The sequence below is a fragment of the Melanerpes formicivorus genome, unplaced genomic scaffold (genome assembly GCF_026170545.1).
Source record: "Melanerpes formicivorus ecotype bairdi unplaced genomic scaffold, bMelFor1.0.p_v2 SCAF_131, whole genome shotgun sequence".
NCBI classification, from domain to species: domain Eukaryota; kingdom Metazoa; phylum Chordata; class Aves; order Piciformes; family Picidae; genus Melanerpes; species Melanerpes formicivorus.
This window is the reverse complement of record NW_027142483.1, coordinates 537,501-557,419: the sequence shown is the minus strand read 5'-3', so window position 1 is coordinate 557,419 and position 19,919 is coordinate 537,501.

The following is a 19,919-nucleotide window of genomic DNA, read 5'->3' as shown; positions in this document are numbered from 1 at the left end:
ACAAATAAGCTTAAACAAAAAATGCTTCTTAGCTGTTTCCCAGAGCTGTGCCTGCTCCCCTCAATGCCTCCTTCTTTAGTGATGTTCATTCATCCTGGCCTTGCTAGCTTGACAGCTATTTTTTTTCCTGATGATTTTATTGTGATAGGAGCTATCAAGCTTATCAAGGACTGTGCTGTCAGTGAGATGCACAACATCCCATGGATCTTGAGATCAGCTGTCTGGTGAAATGAACAAAATGCATTGATTTGTATCTGAGTGGGGGATTTCTACAATGCCTCTGATAGCTCACAGTGTTTATGCAATTGTGGCTTAGGGCAGAACTTGTAAAAGTTTGGTTTATTCACTGAAGCTCTCTCTTCCATAGCAGGCACAAGACACAATCTTTTCTCTGGCCACTCCTGTGATGCCAAGACTACAGAGCCTAAAATACCTCATTTTGTTTGTTTGTTTTATGATTTTGTAGCAGGATGGATCCTTGAGATACTCTATCTCCACATCAGGGATGTCCTGGGGCACAGCCAAAGCAATCAAACCTTCATTATCCTTAGTCCTGTGCTTGCACCGCAGCACCCATGCCTGACAGACCAAGGGCTCAAACAAGACACATCTGTCATGGTGCTCATTTGCCTATCACATCCACTGGCTCTTCATGGCTCCACAGTGGGCACCTGGGAATGGTCTTTGAGGGCAGAGAGGTGCCTGAGCACTGCTTGTCTTGGCATGCCACAAGCCATCAATAACAGGATGAAGCAGTGAATCCTTTTGCTGGTTTGGGAGTGGACTAGTATCAGTTTTTTATCATATCCATGTTTCAGGAGGATTTCACTGCTTTTCTAAAAGCAATTTTATTGTACTTGTCAAATAGGTGAATCGTGTCCCATGTTGCTGCTGGGGCAGGAGTGAGAGCAGGGACTGGAAAGCACACAGGGAGCGGGAAAAAGTGAGAGTGTGTTCACAGTCCTGTCAGAGCGCTCTGGTCTTCCCTGCTTGAAGCATCTCAGCTATGCCAGCCCTGCTTGTCTCTTAACCAGAGCTGCCAACTGGGCTAAATTGCATGGTGACTTTGTGAGGCTGACAAATGTAGGTTAAAACGCACCAGCCAAGCTCATTTCCATTTGGATTTTACCCAAAGTCTCAGATAAAGGGCCTGAGAAATAATTTGACTCACTAATTAGCCCATTAAAAAAAAAACCCAAGGATTGTTATTTTTAAGTACTTGAAGTTCTGTTTGAGAGTCAGAAAAATAATAATAATAAGAAGAAAGCTTTGGTCTATTTTGAAGAACTTTGTGGGGATGCCTGGTGCAAGTAAGAACAAACAAAAGGAGTTCTTTCCAATTCCTGGAAGTGTCTGAGAGACGTGTTGTGAATTCCTTGAATTAGCAAAAGAGGCTGGAAGTTAGCAAGCATGTAAAAGGCAGGGTTAACATGTCATGCAGGAACACAGTTGGTTCATTTGGCTACTTCATTTTAATTTAGTTTGGTTTTTTCTCTCTCTCTCTCTAAGTATAATTTAGAATTTGCCATTGAGTTCATAACACAGCATGAGGAAGGAGCAGTGCACTTTTGATTGTCAAAAAAGCCTCCACTGGAAAAAAAAAATACTAAAACTGCAGGGTAAAGTGGTGAAAAATTAAGAAACTATTCCTCCTGCAAATGATTTGCTTCTGTTAATATAGCTTTAAGAGCATGGCAGCATACCATTTTTACAAATCATAGAATGAGTCAGGGTTGGAAGGGACCACAAGGATTCATCTAGTTCCAACCCCCCTGCCATGGGCAGGGACACCTCACACTAGATCAGGCTGGCCAGAGTCTCATCCAGCCTGGTCTTAAACACCTCCAGGGATGGTGCCTCGACCACCTCCCTGGACAACCCATTCCAGGGCTTCACCACTCTCATGGTGGAGAACTCCTTCCTCACGTCCAGCCTGAATCTCCCCACCTCCAGCTTCATTCCATTCCCCCTAGTCCTAGTCCTATCACTACCTGAGATCCTGAGAAGTCCTTCCCCAGCCTTCCTGTAGGCCCCCTTCAGATACTGGAAGGCCACAATAAGGTCACCTTGGAGCCTTCTTTTCTTTAGACTGAAAAGCCCCAACTCCTTCAGTCCGTCCTCACAGGAGAGGTGCTCCAGCCCTCTGCTCATCTTCGTGGCCCTCCTCTGGACACGTTCCAGCACCTCCACATCCCTCTTGTAATAGGGGCTCCAGAATTGGAGGCAGTACTCCAGGTGGGGTGTCACCAGAGCTGAGCAGAGGGGGAGGATCACCTCCCTCGACCTGCTGGCCACACTTCTTCTGATGCAGCCCAGGATCTGATTGGCTTTGCAGGCTGCAAGTGCACACTGAGAGCTCCTGTTGAGCTTCTCCACCACCAGCACCCTCAAGTCTCTCTCCTCAGGGCTGCTTTCCAGCCAGTCACTGCCCAGCCTGTGCCTGGGATTGCCTCGACCCAGATGCAGGATCCTGCACTTGGTCTTGTTGAACCTCATGATGAAGGACCAGCGCACATTTGATTGTCACAAAAACCTCCAGTGAAAAAGAAAAAATACTGAAACTGCAGCATAAAGTGGGGAAAAATTAAGAAACTGTTCCTTCTGCAAATAATTTGCTTCTGTTAATACAGCTTTAAGAGCGTGGCAGCATACCATTTTTACAAACATTATCCTTTGGTGCTCATTCTGTGTGTGGTCTCTCACCTTGTTTACTGCACATCCTCCAAATTTGCATTGAATCGCTGGCTGTTAATTCTGAATAATTAATATTGTTACAGGATATTATCCAAAGTTCTCTGGAATAATTGCCTAGAGTTAGGTTTCCAAGCCCTTATCAGTTAATTAAAACTAGTGAACTAGCAAATCCTATTGAAACCATTGGAGACACCACACTTTTGAAGCACTAATTGCTTATTTAGGTATTTGGATTAAGTCTGCAGCTCAAAAAAAAAAAGAAACCAACTCCAAAATGAACAACTGAAAAACCATGCTCAGGGTGAACAGAGGAAATAACCCTCCAAGACTTCAGGATTTATTTCAGATCATAGAACAGTTTTTCTTTATGTGAAGTGTCATCCATTCTTCACACTCAGCCCTCATTCTGAGCAGCAGAAGTAGAAAACTGCCTGCCAGCGCAGCGTGTGTTGTAGGCAGCAAGCTAACGTGGGCTTGGTGCTGCTACAAGGACACAGCACTTGAGAGGAGCACATTCATCTGCCAACACTGACCATGCGGTGAGTATCAAACACTTGTACTGCTCAAAAGAGCAACAAAGAAAAGCAAATTAGGCAAACACTGCTGATCATTTAGAATTGCATCCACAAGCTCAGCTCTCAGCCTAGTTTGACTTTTCCTTCATGCTCATGGGAAGGAGCAACTTGGCTTCAGTCAGTGCAGCAAAACTGTTGTCAAAACAGCATATGTGGAGGACTCAAAGCCCTGCTGAGGATGGGTAAGTAAATAAAATAGTCAGTGTGCTGGCTATCACAAGCAGTGACCTTGCTGATTATCTGAATAGCATTAGCCAGTGCCTTCTAGGTTTGTTTTGTTGGGCCTTTTTTCTGCCTTTTCTGTACCAGTTGCAGTCTGCCCCTCTGAAATGAAGAAGCTTGTTAGTCATGTTCATTTGGGAGCAGCTATAAAGAGTTTCAACCACACCTTCATATAAGCATGACGGCCACTACAGACACTGAAATAATCACTGGCTAGTTAGTCTGTGTGTTCATAGAATCATAGAATTATTAGGATTGGAAGGGACCTCAAGGATCAGCCAGTTCCAACCCCCCTGCCATGGGCAGGGACACCTCACACTACATCAGGTTGCTCACAGCCACAGCCAGCCTGGCTGCAGAAACCTCCAGGGATGAGCCTTCCACCACCTCCCTGGGCAACCTGTTCCAGCATCTCACCACCCTCATGGGGAAGAATTTTTTCCTAACATCCAATCTGAATCTACCCATTTCTAGTTTTGTTCCATTCCCCCCAGTCCTATCACTCCCTGACATCCTAAAAAGTCCCTCCCCAGCTTTCTTGTAGCACCTTTCAGATACTGGAAGGCCACAATTAGGTCTCCTCAGAGCCTTCTCTTCTTCAGACTGAACAGCAGCAACTCCCTCAGTCTGTCCTCATAGGAGAGGTGCTCCAGCTCTCTAATCATCCTGCTGTTACTGCTTTATCTTCTACCATGTGCCTGGTTTTGTTCCACTCTCCTCCTCTCTAAGAGAATCAGTACTTTCCTTTGTTTCACTTGTCTGACTGCAACGATACACAGTGACAGCCACAGGAAAGAACATGGGGTTCCTCAGCTATATCCTAGCTGACCAAAGGTTCCAGTCTTTGGAAGTCTGACAGCACAAAAAAGGGAGACAAAAGGAAATGTTTCCATTTCTTTTACTTCATTCTCTACTCATAAACACAGTGAAACAAGACTGTAGGCCAGACCTTTTGCTCTGTGTGTAAATCAGTTCCATGGAACTACACTGGTTCAAGGCATTATTATTTTTGTTGGTGCTGCATGCCTGATGGAAGCACCCACAGATGCCCAGTAAGATAAGAGTCAGCAGTGATAGGTAGTGAATGGATAAAAATCTCTTGAAAGTATTTTCTCCAGGTCATCACCAGCTGACTAGTCAAGGGAAACTACATGGGAGAGAAGCAGGCAGCACACAGGCAAAGAGGTGTTCACTCAGTCCCTCAGCAGAGCAGTGGCGTAGCTGGGAATAAACTCCAGGTATCCAGATGCTCAGATCACTGCTCAGGCCAATACACTGAGCAGCCTTGCCAGTTAAAACAAACATTTAGCTTTTTAAGTGTTGCCAAACTGCCAACTACAGTAAATGTGCTAAGGAGAAGTACAAAAGCAGGTTTCACTCTCCAAATCTTTTCAAAACCGAAACAAAACACAATGCCCTTTATTTTCTTTTTCCTTTTCCTTTTTCTTTCCCCCCTCATTGTTCAGTGTCTCTCTGTGGAAATATTTCTGATTTCTAGAATGTTGGGAAAATTTATTTGAAAAGTAAGAGAAGGGATTTATTACTTTTTATTCAAAGCTGGCCTTTAGAAACAGAAGATTCTCAAGGATTGTCTCCAGCACTTTAATGTGAACATAAAGTAACTGCTCACCATAGAGTTTAACAATTAGGGTGGCTGCCTTAAAGGACTGCTGGAGCAAATAAAGTGTTTGTGTGAGGGAAAAGTATCTTGTTCAGATAACATATCCAACAAAACCTAACTGGTTTATTACAGCAGTTACCTTTTGACATTTACCAAGAAGTTTTACACCAGCTGTAAACTATGTTGCAAAACTTCCTCATATTAAATCCTGTCAGCAAGGCTGTTTCGGCTCCAAGTCTGCTGGGCAGAAAAAAAAAAGAAGGGAAGGGGGGGGGGGGGGGTGGAGGAAAAAAGGTCAGCACAGCAGAAAAATGCTTCCTTGTGCTTGACCAAAACTGGGGGAAAAAAGAAAGTCAACAGAAGAGAAGAAAAATATAAGAGGAAATCCAGAAGCTCTTTATACACTATTGTATCTTCAAGAATAGACCAGAGAACCACCTTAAGATTCTGAGCTGGAGTGCAAGGAGATTTTTTTATGTCACTTTTTCATAGCCTTAAATCATCATTGCCATTGGATGCTGATTTGCAGCTTTAAACTACTTCCAGTGTTTACATTATGGTTTCTGAAAGAAATGCATATCTTGGGCCAGCAGATCAAATCCATCACTGCCTCCAGGAACTGAAGTGAGGCAAGTATGCATTGTATCCAAATGAGGCCTGTAGGAATCCAAGGCCAGCAAAAATTGAGTAAGTTACACCCAAAGAAAGAAAAATGCCTGCACACAAAGACATGAGTGAGGCTCAAGAGAAGATGTGTGGTGGCACTTTCTGCACACAGCAATGAGACACAACATCTTTCTGCCTTTATGAAAGTAAAAGCTTCTTTCACAGTGGGAAGGAAAGGTATTTTTCTTTTCTGCTCATTAAGCCACAGTGAGAGCAAGGAAGGATGTGTGACTTTGTGTTTCAGAATCCTATGAGCTAGAGCAGGAGGCGAAGTCAGATCTTCCCAAGGGAAGAGAGCTTTGGGTTGCTCCTAGCCTCAGTGTCTGCTGTCAAAAGCTAAACACAACCCTTGTGCCCATTCTCAATACTTCTGGGGTTTGCAAGGCAAGAGGACAGAGAGCCAAAGAAAAGAGAGTTTCCCTCCTAGGACACCAGCAAGTGCCCTTCAGTTGTCTGGTGAAATAACCTGCATACTCCTGTAGGGGGAAAGACTTTTGCACAAGTCCTTGGGTCCTGCTCCCCCTCCTTCTTGGCTTGTTTTAACAGTGCCTCTTAACCAAATAGCTTCCTGCTTCCACCACCAAATGACACTCATTCCACTGCAAATGGTCCCTTTGAAGTCACAAGGGAGGGGCCTGAATTTTATCCGTGGAACACAATCCTGGCATAATTTTAACACTTAATTTTAATTTGTTTTTTCCATTGGGGGTGGGAGGAGAAACAGTATTTACTGACAGCAAGAGAAAGTTTAATTTTGTCAATCTGCAGTTACCAATTGATACATTAGTAAAGGCCTTCCCAGGAGAAAAATAGCCACTGTCATATCTGTCCATCCTTGTATGTAATTGTCTCACCAACTTGAGAAGATTTCCACAGCCATGTCACTGTTTAGTCAAAGGCTCTTGCTTTCAAGGTCAATTAGCCCATGGTCATGTCACAGAGAGCTCTGAAGAAACTCCTCTGGCCTGACACCTACGTTTCATTCCTACCCATGTGGAGGAAAAGGAAGTGAAACTGTTAATTGGCTGTCAAGAAGGATGAAAACATCATTTATTTGGCTTCCTAGATGTATGCACATAGGAAAGGCTAATTGGTTTTTTGTTTGCTTCTCTTTCTTTTCTTTCTTTCTTTCTTTCTTTCTTTCTTTCTTTCTTTCTTTCTTTCTTTCTTTCTTTCTTTCTTTCTTTCTTTCTTTCTTTCTTTCTTTCTTTCTTTCTTTCTTTCTTTCTTTCTTTCTTTCTTTCTTTCTTTCTTTCTTTCTTTCTTTCTTTCTTTCTTTCTTTCTTTCTTTCTTTCTTTCTTTCTTTCTCTTTCTTTCTTTCTTTCTTTCTCTTTCTTTCTTTCTCTTTCTTTCTTTCTTTCTTCTTTCTTTCTTTCTTTCTTTCTTTCTTTCTTTCTTTCTTTCTTTCTCTTTCTTTCTTTCTCTTTCTTTCTTTCTTTCTTTCTTTCTTTCTTTCTTTCTTTCTTTCTTCTTTCTTTCTTTCTTTCTTCTTTCTTTCTTTCTTTCTTTCTTTCTTTCTTTCTTTCTTTCTTTCTTTTCTTTCTTTCTTTCTTTCTTTCTTTCTTTCTTTCTTTCTTTCTTTCTTTCTTTCTTTCTTTCTTTCTTTCTTTCTTTCTTTCTTTCTTTCTTTCTTTTCTTTCTTTCTTTCTCTTTCTCTCTTTCTCTCTTTCTCTCTTTCTTTCTCTCTTTCTTTCTTTCTCTCTTTCTTTCTTTCTCTCTCCTTCCTTCCTTCCTTCCTTCCTTCCTTCCTTCCTTCCTTCCTTCCTTCCTTCCTTCCTTCCTTCCTTCCTTCCTTCCTTCCTTCCTTCCTTCCTTCCTTCCTTCCTTCCTTCCTTCCTTCCTTCCTTCCTTCCTTCCTTCCTTCCTTCCTTCCTTCCTTCCTTCTTTCCTTCTTTCTTCAAATGGAAAAATAAAAATAACCATCCAAAAAAGTTCTGCAAAGTCCCTTGGCATCCAGCAAATCTGTGCCTCTCAGCTTGAGTTGGAGGGCATGTCGGTTTTCTCATGACAATAAATAAAATGCAAAGTTTTGTTGAAATGAGAAATGGTTCCAGCTCTCAAGTGACAATACATAACTTTAAAAAGCGTGTCAAAGTCAGTCAGAGGGAATTTTTGGAATGTTTATATTTGTTGAGGAAAGGCTGGGCAAAACACATTCTTGAAATGTTTTGATCTCACTAAATCTTCCTCTTTACACAAAATTAAAAATGAAACTAAAAAAAAATAAATAAAACAAAGAAGATTGGTGAAAGAAACTTCCACTGAGCTCAAATGACAGAATGGGTCTTGGGCGACACAGCTTATGTTAATTGAAGTCCTTAAACTATAGTTCAGGTCACGGGTTAGTCTGGTTAGGCCACACCTTGAATACTGTGTCCAGTTCTGGGCCCCTCAGTTTAAGAAGGACATTGAGAGACTTGAAGGTGTCCAGAGAAGGGCAACAAGGCTGGGGAGAGGCCTCAAGTATAAGCCCTATGAGGAGAGGCTGAGGGAACTGGGGTTGCTTAGCCAGGAGAAGAGGAGGCTCAGGGGAGACCTTATTGCTCTCTACAACTACCTGAAGGGAGGTTGTAGCCAGGTGGGGGTTGGTCTCTTCTCTCTCAGGAACAAGAGGACACAGTCTCAAACTGTGCCAGGGGAGGTTTAGGCTTGATGTGAGGAGAAAGTTCTTCCCAGAGAGGGTCATTAGGCATTGGAATGTGCTGCCCAGGGAGGTGGTGGAGTCATCATCCCTGAAGGTGTTCAAGAGGGGATTGGACATGGCACTTGGTGCCATGGTTTAGTAGTCATGAGGTGTTGGGTGACAGGTTGGACTTGATGATCTTTGCAGTCTCTTCCAATCTTATTGATTATATGATTCTATGGTGTCCTTTTAACTCTTGCCATGTTTCTCAGATTCATAAGAGTGGACTCTTGCTGTCAAAGAACAATATAAATTTTACCTTAGGTTCAGGTTTTCAACTGCAAAGTGAAATCACCATGTGTCTTTACCATACAGAAAATAGTTTTGGGGGAGTGCAGAATAAATCTTTGCAAAGAAAACAGCACAGGGCCTATAAAGCCACAATTAGCAATTAATACTGTGAAGGCATAGGCTAATATAATCTTATAGTGGCAGAGACATTTCTGGTGAGTGACAGTGAAAGGAAAAAAAAAACTGCCACAACAAAAAAGAAATCAACAAACCACCATCAAAAAAACAAAACCCAAACAAACTCCAAACACAGAGTGGGAATAAAACATGAAAAGTGGGGCAATACAATCTAAAAGGTTACAATATATAGCACCAGAGACCTGTTTGTCAATTCAGGAGAAAACCAAATAAAATGCCTTATGAGCCTCCTTAAGAAAACACATTATGTGCATTCATATTTTTGAGTTCAACCTCAAAGCCATGTAAAACAAGCTCTCCCCAGTGTGTTACACTTTTTAGGCCCTTGGGATTTCTCTTGGAGTTTTATGCAATTTATTTCTTATAAACCGGTCTCCTACTTCCTCTTTCAAGCATGGAAAGATGTTTTATTGCTGCGCTGTTTGGTTTAGCGATGGCAACATGCCATAGGCAACACTCTGGTAAGTATACAAAGCAAGTTTAACATTTTTCACATGCAAACCATAAAATTGCACTGGGATGCACACCAAGCCTTTCTTCACAAGAGCTCACCTTCTCACACCTCACTCTCCTTTCGCAGCGCTATTGTCTCATTGCCTTTAACCTGAAGCACGATCGATCGTTCCTGCGATCCATGCACTACCTGGGAGGTTACTTTCTTAGCTGTATGGCCAAAGTAAGCTATTCCAAGCATGCCAAAAGGTCAGGAAGAAAATAGAGACAATGATAAGTATTTTTTTGGTTTACTCCAGCTCTTTAGACTAGCCTGGAATGCTAATCCCTTCCCCAGTGGATATTGCAATACGAGGAGCTTCAGCATAGAGCTTAGCAAACAGCAAGGGTGCAAGCACTTTGTAGGAGTATAACCACGACTGCCACAGAGAAGGCAACAGAAAGCTTTCACTTTGGAATTCTGCTTGAGAAGGCAGAGTGAGGCATGCACATTTTGGGATAAAGACTAATTTCTTGCTGCCTGTTGCCATAAAAGCATAATGTCTCGGTGAAATTCTTAGAGGGTCTCCTAAATCATGAGTTCAGAACCAACTGCAGTATGAAAAAACTCTGGTGCATGCTTGATGCTCCAAATACAGGCAAAATATTCATTGCAGAGGATTACAATGTGAATCAGAGAACAGCCTAGCCTAGACCTCTGGGCACTCTCATTTCTGTGAGAACTAAATAAATAAGTGAATAAATCAAAGGTAAAATATTTTAAGTGGCTTAAAAGTGATGAGAAACTTTATTACACTGACTTTTATCTGCTTACTGACATACTCATCCTTCAGCTATGATATTCAGCTTGCAGTTCAGGAATGTAAGTAACTGGTTTATGTCTTTAAGTGCCAGTCTAAGCAACATAATGCAGGAATCAGGACCTTTTATGTGAAAGCCAGTGGCTCAATAATGGAGGTTATTTTTCACAGTTATTTGGAGGAATTAACCCTCCTGTTTAACATTTTCAACAACTTCCCAACATTTAACCCAAGTTCAAAGTCAAGTTCAGTGTTTTGACAGATGCTGTCCTAGATAGTAGTTTCTACCATGTGAGTTCCACTGTATATTGGGGTCAAGAACCCTGATTTGGGTGAGAGTTTCCAATCATTAGGATGATGTGCAATAAGTGTCATGAGTACAACTTTCAGCAGTCATTTCTCTATTCCATTTAGGAAAGAAATTATAGATGGGGGGAAAAAAGCAAGAAAAGTAACCTCACTCCAGCTTATGATCATGCAGTTTAATAATGTGCTTTGGATTTATTGATCTATTTGGATTTATTGATTTATTGATGGGTGGACCACTAGATGGATAAGGAACTGGCTTGATGGCCGCACCCAAAGAGTGGCTGTCAATGGCTCCATGTCCCAGTGGAGGCCAGTGACAAGCGGAGTCCCTCAGGGATCAGTCCTGGGACCTGTCTTGTTCAACATCTTTGTGGGTGACATGGACAGGGGCATTGAGTGCACCCTCAGCAAGTTTGCTGATGACACCAAGCTGTGTGGTGCAGCAGACACGCTGGAGGGAAGGGAGGCCATCCAGAGGGACCTTGACAGGCTGGAGAGGTGGGCACAAGCCAACCTCATCAAGTTCAATAAGAGCAAGCACAGGGTCCTGCATCTGGGTCGAGGCAATCCCAGGCACAAATACAGGCTGGGCAGTGACTGGCTGGAAAGTAGCCCTGAGGAGAGAGACTTGGGGGTGCTGGTGGACAAAAAGCTCAACATGAGCTCTCAATGTGCACTTGCAGCCCGCAAAGCCAATCAGATCCTGGGCTGCATCAGGAGAAGTGTGGCCAGCAGGGCAAGGGAGGTGATCCTCCCCCTCTACTCAGCCCTGGTGAGACCCCACCTGGAGTACTGTGTCCAGTTCTGGAGCCCCTATTACAAGAGGGATGTGGAGGTGCTGGAAGGTGTCCAGAGAAGGGCCACAAGGATGATCAGAGGGCTGGAGCACCTCTCCTATGAGGACAGACTGAAGGAGTTGGGGCTGTTCAGTCTGCAGAAGAGAAGGCTCCGAGGTGACCTAATTGTGGCCTTCCAGTATCTGAAGGGGGCCTACAGGAAGGCTGGGGAAGGACTTCTCAAGATCTCAGGTAGTGATAGGACTAGGGGGAATGGAATGAAGCTGGAGGTGGGGAGATTCAGGCTAGATGTGAGGAGGAAGTTCTTCACCATGAGAGTGGTGAAACCCTGGAATGTGTTGTCCAGGGAGGTGGGCGAGGCCCCGTCGCTGAGGGTGTTTAAGTGCAGGCTGGATGAGACTCTGGCCAGCCTGATCTAGTGTGGGGTGTCCCTGCCCATGGCAGGGGGGTTGGAACTAGATGATCCTTGTGGTCCCTTCCAACCCTGAATGAAACTATGAAACTATAATCTACCAGCCTGTTCTCCTTCTATTCATTTCCTTCTCATTACTTAGATTCAACAACTTGTCCTGGTGTACTGAAATTCTGTGAAATCCCAGGAAGGGAGAAAATTTGGGTGTTACTATAAAGAAAATTGCTTCTGTTTGCACAAGTGCTCACTTGAACATTCAGCTAGAAACTCTAAATTCTGATTTTATCACAACTAATGATCTGTCCCCGTGTATCAGTGGTGATGACCTCTAATTTCCCTAACAAAATGCTTGTTTACAGGAAAGCTATTTGCTGGATTTAGCATAATTGACCACTGTAATTACAGTGAGAGGAATTTATGTCCCATTTAGACAACTCCTGGATAGCTTTTCTGGCAACACAGGTAGTTTAAGCCTTTAATCTCCAACAAGTATGTTTGCAACAGACTAACCTATAAACTGTGGGGTTTAAGAGATCTTGTGTTTGTTTACATGTCCAGAACCGCACAGCTCTTGGCATGCATGCCTCTATGCCCAGGAGAAATGCCAGCATGGATGCTGGGGAGGAGGAAGGTTGCAGAATTGGTTTCTGGCATAGGTAGAGGCAGAAAAATTTACCCTCCCCTGGCATGCCTGCCTGCTCTGTCTTTGGCCCCGAGGGATCAGATCACTAGCTGCAGGAGCAATTCAGGCTGTCCAGTGAGCCAGCAGTCAGGCAGGTATTTCCACAGGTGGTAGGTTTTGAACAGTATGTTAGCAATTACCATTTCCATACCAACCTGAGACAGTGTGAAACCAGCAGCCTAGAGGAACTGAGAGCCTCTAGCTGGGAAATCTCTCAGCTTTTCACACCCCCAGATTCTCAACTGCATCCTTCAGCTGTGGAGTTTGGATGAGAGCTCAGCAAAGTGAAATTGTCCTGAGCTGTGGTGGATGAGAGGTGGGAATAACCACAAGGAACACCCCATTTATTTACCCTTTTTTTGGGTGTGCTATCACACAAGTTTGCTTTAAAATTCAGAGCTTGGACAAGAGCTGATTTCTCCTTCCTCCACACTGCTTCTGTGGCAACATTTCTGACTGTGTGATAGGAGCTGATTAGAATGTCCTTACTGTGAATTGGTATTCAATTCACCTCCTATGTCCTGTCTTCTGTGTCCTAAGAATCAAAGACCTGAAGAATTCAGCAGCATGCATAAAGCTGGCCAGTGCAAACCAATGCCTGTATGCTTATCTTCAAACAATGCATATCTATGAAGAACCATATATATCTCTGTCAATTTAATATTTTGCTATTCATTAGTCATACAACAGGGTCCTCAACATTAACTTTGCCTCTAGTTAATGACAAAAAATATCTGATTTATTGAACTGATGGAATACTCTAAATGGACTCTTACAAGGTGAAAGGCAAAGGAAGGTTGCAGCATTATACAAGCCAAGGTCTGTCCACTTGGGTCTCAAAAATGAGAAGCCAGTCAGGATGATATGATACTATTACTAGGAGAGATGATGAAAATATTTCCAGTAAAAGCAGTTTTCTTCTTTCTTGTGCCCTTAAACTGGAGGAAAAGACCTGATGCTTCTCTGAGCTGAATCATCAAGGGTTTCTTCTACCCCCAAGCCTTCTTCTGGACTTTCAAGAAGTTAATGCAGACATCAGCTACATCAAACTTTAACTTTACGAGTGTCTTGGCCCAGCAAAGTAAGCCACTTTCAGAAATCTTCAGATTTAGGGCTCAGAGTGCAATGAAAAATTTCAAAGAAAAAAAATTAATATAGTTCCAAATTGTCCTGATTCACACAGTAAAAAATTATAATATAATGTTGCTTTTCATTGTGATTCTGGGTGAGAAGAATTCAAAGAACTACTAGCAAAGACAAAAGGTCACTGGATATTATTTTGTTGTTGTCTCTTTACTGAAATCTCAGCCATATAAAACTGAAATGCAGCTTTCAAGGTCTCCAACCATGAGCAAGTAACCTTCAGGCCCTGCTGCATTTAGTGTAAAATCTCTGGAGAGAGCACAGCCCCAGCAAAGGGGCTCAGGGTCCTCTCTGAATGCAGGTGTGAGACCTCACTGCAACACCTCATCATTTCAAAGTGAGTTAAGTAAACTGCTGTATGTCAGAAGAGATTTGCTGTAATTCACCCTCACGGATTTGTTTTGGTGCATTTGTCTGTCCCTGCAATTTGCTGGTTTTTTTTTACTAGGCAAAGGGTATAGGGCCAAGGGAGCTTTTCTCAAGAGGGAGTGGTGTTCACAGCTGTTCTACCTGACCACCAGGGCTGGACAGTAGAGAAGACTCCACCAGTGTACAGCAGTCTTCACTTGGTGGGTTACACATGGGCACATCTCAGACACCATGACTACCTGCACCCCATCCCTGTCAAAATCAGCTTCCCCTCAGTGCAGGCAAGGGGGGGAAACCTGACAAAAAGGAAACTGCCTTTTCAAGGCCTTGGGTTAGACCCTGAAATGATGCAAGCAAGGGTAAGATTCACTGATTTAAAACGGATTTTGAGCATCAGTAGTTGGCCCTGCTCTGAGGGGAAAGAAATCTTATTGCATGTTTAGGGAAATGCTGCTTCATTGTGGGAGCATTTAATTTTACAATAAGCCTAACAACACTTATTGAGAAATAAGGTGACAGCACATTTCCTCAATATACAAAGAGAGCACTGGGGATATGAGTTGATGTGACTTTTCCTAATGGGACATGATTTGGGCTCCAAATAGCAAATCTGACTTGTGAGATCATAAAGATTAGCACTGCCATTAAAGACTATCACTCATTTGGTTATTCTGCGTGGTGCATAAAATAAATGATACAGTATGGGTAAGGAAACACACTGAGAATACACTCAACCTGTCTTCCCTTTTCTGTGTTTTTCTGGTGGGAATCTGAATGCCAAGCACTCCACTGTGACATGGAAGCAAAAAGCAAACAGCCAGTCTTTGTGGCAACAATGAACCCTTGTGAGGGTTTGTGAGCCTTGTGAATCCTAAGTAAGTTGACCACTTGTTTTATTAGGAAAGGGAGTCCACCTTCTCCATGGCAAGGTTTTAAGTAATAGCTCTGAGAGTACTGCCAAACACACCTATCAAAAAAAATGAATTACTAAATACACCAGTGGCTGGTTCCTGCAGAACAAAAAGGAAGCTGTGACATTTTAACTAAGCTTTACATCTTCCTTCAGGCTAAACCAATGCCTGATCACAAAACACATTCACATCTAGCATGCAAATTTTCCTTCTCCCCACAATTCAAAGCAATATAAATTATAGTTGTTTGCATCAAGCTTCCACACTCTTTTGAACGTTGGGTTTCTCTTGATTTGGCTAGCAGAAAGCCCACAGTGTAACCAATAAACTTCATTCCCTAAGCTGGACTGACATCATCCTGGCTAAAAAAAACAAGGAAGTAAGCTAATCGGAGATCTCCTGATTTATATTCTGTAATGAATACAAAGGGGCAGAATCCAAGGTCTTTTAAATGGAAACTGTCAGCAAAAAAGAAAACAGGAGAGAATTATTTTGGGACCGGGCCAAGAAAGAGCAAAAGGGTCATGGGGGAAGAGGGGACGCTAGAAAATGAAGGAATGGTCTGGGAGATAATACACAACGCCACGACATTGTCCCACCTGGCAGTGTTGTGTGCTCACAATGCCATGCCAGTCAGAATGCTGAAATGAGAAGTGAAAAAGCAAAAGTAACTGCCTTTTGCTTAGGGGGTCTGAATTTTCTCACATCTGGGTTTGGCCCCAAGGATTATTCACTTCAGGAAAATAGTCACTAAGTTATAAGTAACAAAATAAGCTTTCGGGTGAAGAAGGCTCCTTCACACTATTAAGTATCTTCTGTTTCAAACTTGGAACATGCATATATTCATCATGTAATTTTCATTTCAAAAGGTCAGAATTTCATCTGTTTTCCACATTTTTCTTTCTTCTTTTATTTTTTTTTTTTTTTGCTTTTCTGTAACACAGGAAAAAAAATTCAGTAGAATTATCTTGAAATTTCAGATCAACCTCCTGGTGTTGCCAAAACATTTTTTCCTCTGTAAAAGGCTCAAAAGTATGTTCATAAATTTGTCTAAAGGAATTAGATTTATCTAAAGGATAAGAGAAATCCTCAGGGCTCTGGCCCAGAGCTTAGTGCAGAGATACAGAGCAGTAGTGATGTCCACCACTATGATGCAGAGGGCAGCCGCAGATGTGGTACGTGCTTGCTGGGACACTTCTCACACCTCTCTGCTGGAATCCTGCTGCACCATTATCTTTTCCTGTGTATGTGCAACCTCTGAAGACAGGTGATGTTCTGTGGCTGAAGTCTCAGTTGGGAAGGGGGACATTATTCCTTAAGAGAGCTGTATCTGTCTGACCAGCAGTTTGTCCTGGGGGGCACATGGTGGGATTTGCTTCTGTGATTCACCATCACAAAAATGTCACCAGAAAGAGGAGGACTTTTTTTTTCCCCAAGGACCTCGGACATACTGATGAGGACATCACTTCAGGAGTCATAGTTTTTAAATGGTCCAGATTTTGAGTCTCAGGCTTGTTTAAGCTCAGAACAAATGTGCCAAGGCGTCTGTAATCACTTGGCTCCAGAAGATGGGGATTTACACAACATCCTAAAAAGAAATAGTTTCACTTAACCCAAATATTTTCTGCAAGGTCTGTCTCTTGATGCAGATCCTGATCTGCACTAGTTGGCATGTTGTGAAATAAAGTCTCCTTTTCCTTTAGGCTTTATTCATCCCTCAGTCATCTCTGTTGAAAACATTGATTCAAAGACTATACTTTCCTTTGTAGGCAATTGATACAGGTCACAGCTGGCTCCTCTGTGGGACTTTTCTTTGTTATGTTACCTTTGTCATGGCACAGGAAGAGCAAAACAAATCTGTGAATCTCAAAACCCCTTCTGGAGAACAGCAGATTTGTCAGGAAGGTAAGCAGGTTTGCTAGCACTGAGATTAAGACTTCTGAGCCTTCTCATGCCAGTAGGTGGGTTGAGCTGCTGGAGGAGGATTGACATGTACAAGGGTACAGACTGGTAAACATCATTCCAGTGGCCATAGCTGCGCAGATTACCTCCTCTGACATGAAGAATGGGACATATAAACCCATAAATGCATCACATATACTTTTGGCACTGAATCTGAGAATTAGAGTACTGCAGAGAACTGTCAATAGAATGACTGTTTCGAAAGAAAAGAGAAAAGCAAGGGAAGAAAAACACAAGGTAAACAAGCTGTGGGAAGACACAAACCAGAAATTCCAATGCAATGTAGCTTGGGTTGTAAAAAAAGACCAAAATACATTGTACCAGAAAACAGTGGCATCAGTAGTAAGAGTTCAACCTTAATGGAAATTAAGTATTAAAGCAAATCAGCTGACTCTACCAAAAAAAAAGCAGTGAACCAGCTATTGTAGAGGGTATAAATATATTCTTCTTTGGCCTGAGGTCAATAAACATTTGGAAGAGAGAATTGTTTCTGACCTGTTTCATTCCAACAATCAGGTTCATAGCACAGCTCTGCAAAGAGTTGAAAAAACTGGAGGGCTAAAAAGGGAGGTGGTGGAGTCACTGTCCCTGGAGGTGTTCAAGAAGGGATTGGACGTGGCACTTGAAGCCATGGTTTAGTAGTTATGAGGTCATGGGTGACAGGTTGGACTTGATGATCTTTGAGGTCTTTTCCAACCTTATTGATTCTATGATATAAATCTCCCCACAATCATATACACCCAGCTGATGGAAGTATGATTTCTGCCCAAACCAGCAATAATGGTGGGTTGTAACAGAGAAACTGACTGGACCACAAAGCTGGACATGCAGTACTGATGCAAAATGTTAAACCCCTCCTTTTTGTAGTGGTTCCACTCATGGCAGGTACTTCTTTAAGCCTTTCTCATAACAATCCTCTTTCATGTTTGCTGCAGTGAGGGTGGTGGCACACTCCAGGGAAAGCAATCACTGCTAAGACAGTCACAGACTGTCTGCCAAGGAGATATGCCACCTGACTTCCAAAATTAGAAGTAAATCCAGAGGATTTCCTTTACCTTACCTATAGTCTATTCCTTGTAAGCCATCATGTGTTCATACACAACACTTGTTTGCAACGTTTCCATTTTCTCTTTTAAACTCTTTCCAGTTTTGCTGGTGGAAATATTTGTTTAGGTTTTGTGGACAGTCAGTCTCTTCTTATTTCCTGGCAGTTGGCAGCTCCGTGCTTGATGTTTATGTGCCTTCAGTGTCATTTCAAAAAGTCTCAGACTCAGCTGCTTCCAGCAAGTAGGAAAAATATGCACCTCACAGCACTGCCTTTCATGAAAACCACAGGCCAGCCAAACAACTATTGACACCAGTTCTTTTGCACTGCTCAAATGCACTATGAAAGAATAAGCTTCCTGGCTTTTTCCTCTAACATAAGGAAGAGAAAAAACCCTACCAAAACTACCCCCAACAACTACTAGAAAGATGAAATATTAATTTGATGTAACCTTTATACCCTCTGAGGATCTTACCTAACAAAACCTTTCTCATTATTCATATATTTGCCACTAGCAAAACTTGCTCACAGTGATAGGCTTTAATCAGGCAAAGACTTCCTGTCTTCCTATAAGGTTATTTTAATTAATCTGTCAAGGAGAAACAGAAGTCTTACTCAGGAGCCATTAAATATCTTTCCATTTGTGTGATCTCTTCATTCTCTCCAAGTTTCTTGACTCCTGTAATCTGCAGGTACTGCTGTGTTAGACTTCTGTGAGCTCCAGATACAGCCAGGGAAAGGGTTTTTCTGTACTGTCACTGAGACACTGGCTGTCTTGCTCTGAAGGGTTCATACTCAGGAGGCTTCTGGCTCAGCTCACACTTCCAGGCATCCATTCATTCATTGTACAACCCCTCTGCAGCAGACTGAATGCAGTCACACCAAATGTCTCTGATTTAAAGGTAAGGGATTTTTGTTTTTTTACCTTTTTACTTACAGGAGAGTCTATAAGGACTGGCAAAGAGGAATGCAAGGCTAATGAAAACTACAGGCTATTTCTAATAGATGACATCTGGACAGAGCTACGTTTGTAGACTTGTAATATTAAAATGAGTTGTGTTTACAGCACATCTTGAATGACGTCAGCCAAACCCCTCTCATCCATCTCCTGAAAAATCAAACAAAGCTAAAAGCCATAAAGCAACATCTTGGAATAGTTATGGCATTAGTGATGTGCAGCTGATGGATGTTTGGTGCATTTTATCAAATCAGACAACAAACTCAGGCGGCCAGCTTGCATCCTTCCTTTACTGTGCATAGCAGTCCTTCGTGCTCAGCAGTCATAGAGAAATAGGTGAATCCCAGTAACATTTGCTCAACAGCCACCTGGTCTAAGGAAATGCCTTATGAAGAGACTGACTGTGATGGGAAGTACTGTGATGGGAAGCCCCTGTATGCAGCACTGGTTAGGCCACACCCTGAGTACTATGTCCAGTTCTGGGTCCCTCAGTTTAGGAAAGATGTTGACTTGCTGGAACATGTCCAGAGAAGGGCAACTAAGATGGGGAGGGGTTTGGAACACAAGCCCTATGAGGAGAGGCTGAGGGAGCTGGGGTTGCTTAGCCTGGAGAAGAGAAGGCTCAGGAGAAGAGGAGGCTCTGGGGAGACCTTACTGCTCTCTACAACTACCTGAAGGGAGGTTGTAGACAGGTGGGGGTTGGTCTCTTCTCTGACCTCTTGTTCTGGTGCTGGTTGTCTCACTTGTGCCATTCAGAAAACGCCAGCCTTTTATTTCTCAGGGATTGAGGCTTGGGGGAGGGAGGTACCTGGGCATACTGTCCACTTCCAGCAGAAATCCGTAAATGTCTATCAAAGATTTAATGTTACCACACAATGATGATGCCAGTGCAGGAAATACGGTCTGATCTGATTCTGCCTCATTTATATGAGAATGGAGCTCAGTAATCTGTTTTCCTTTTAAGCCTCACACTATCCCTGTCTTTCCATCATGCCACTCTGCTGTGCAGCACAGCTTGGTGACTTCTTCAGACAAGGACCTCGAAACTTCAGCTCCATTTTTCAATTGGGCCTGGAATAAGTATCACACAGGATAAAACAATTAACTTCCTCTGACTTCATCCTGAAGTCAGATGCTTGCAGAATGCCTTTACACTTTCTACTGTTTTTTTCTTTAGGTCTCATTTT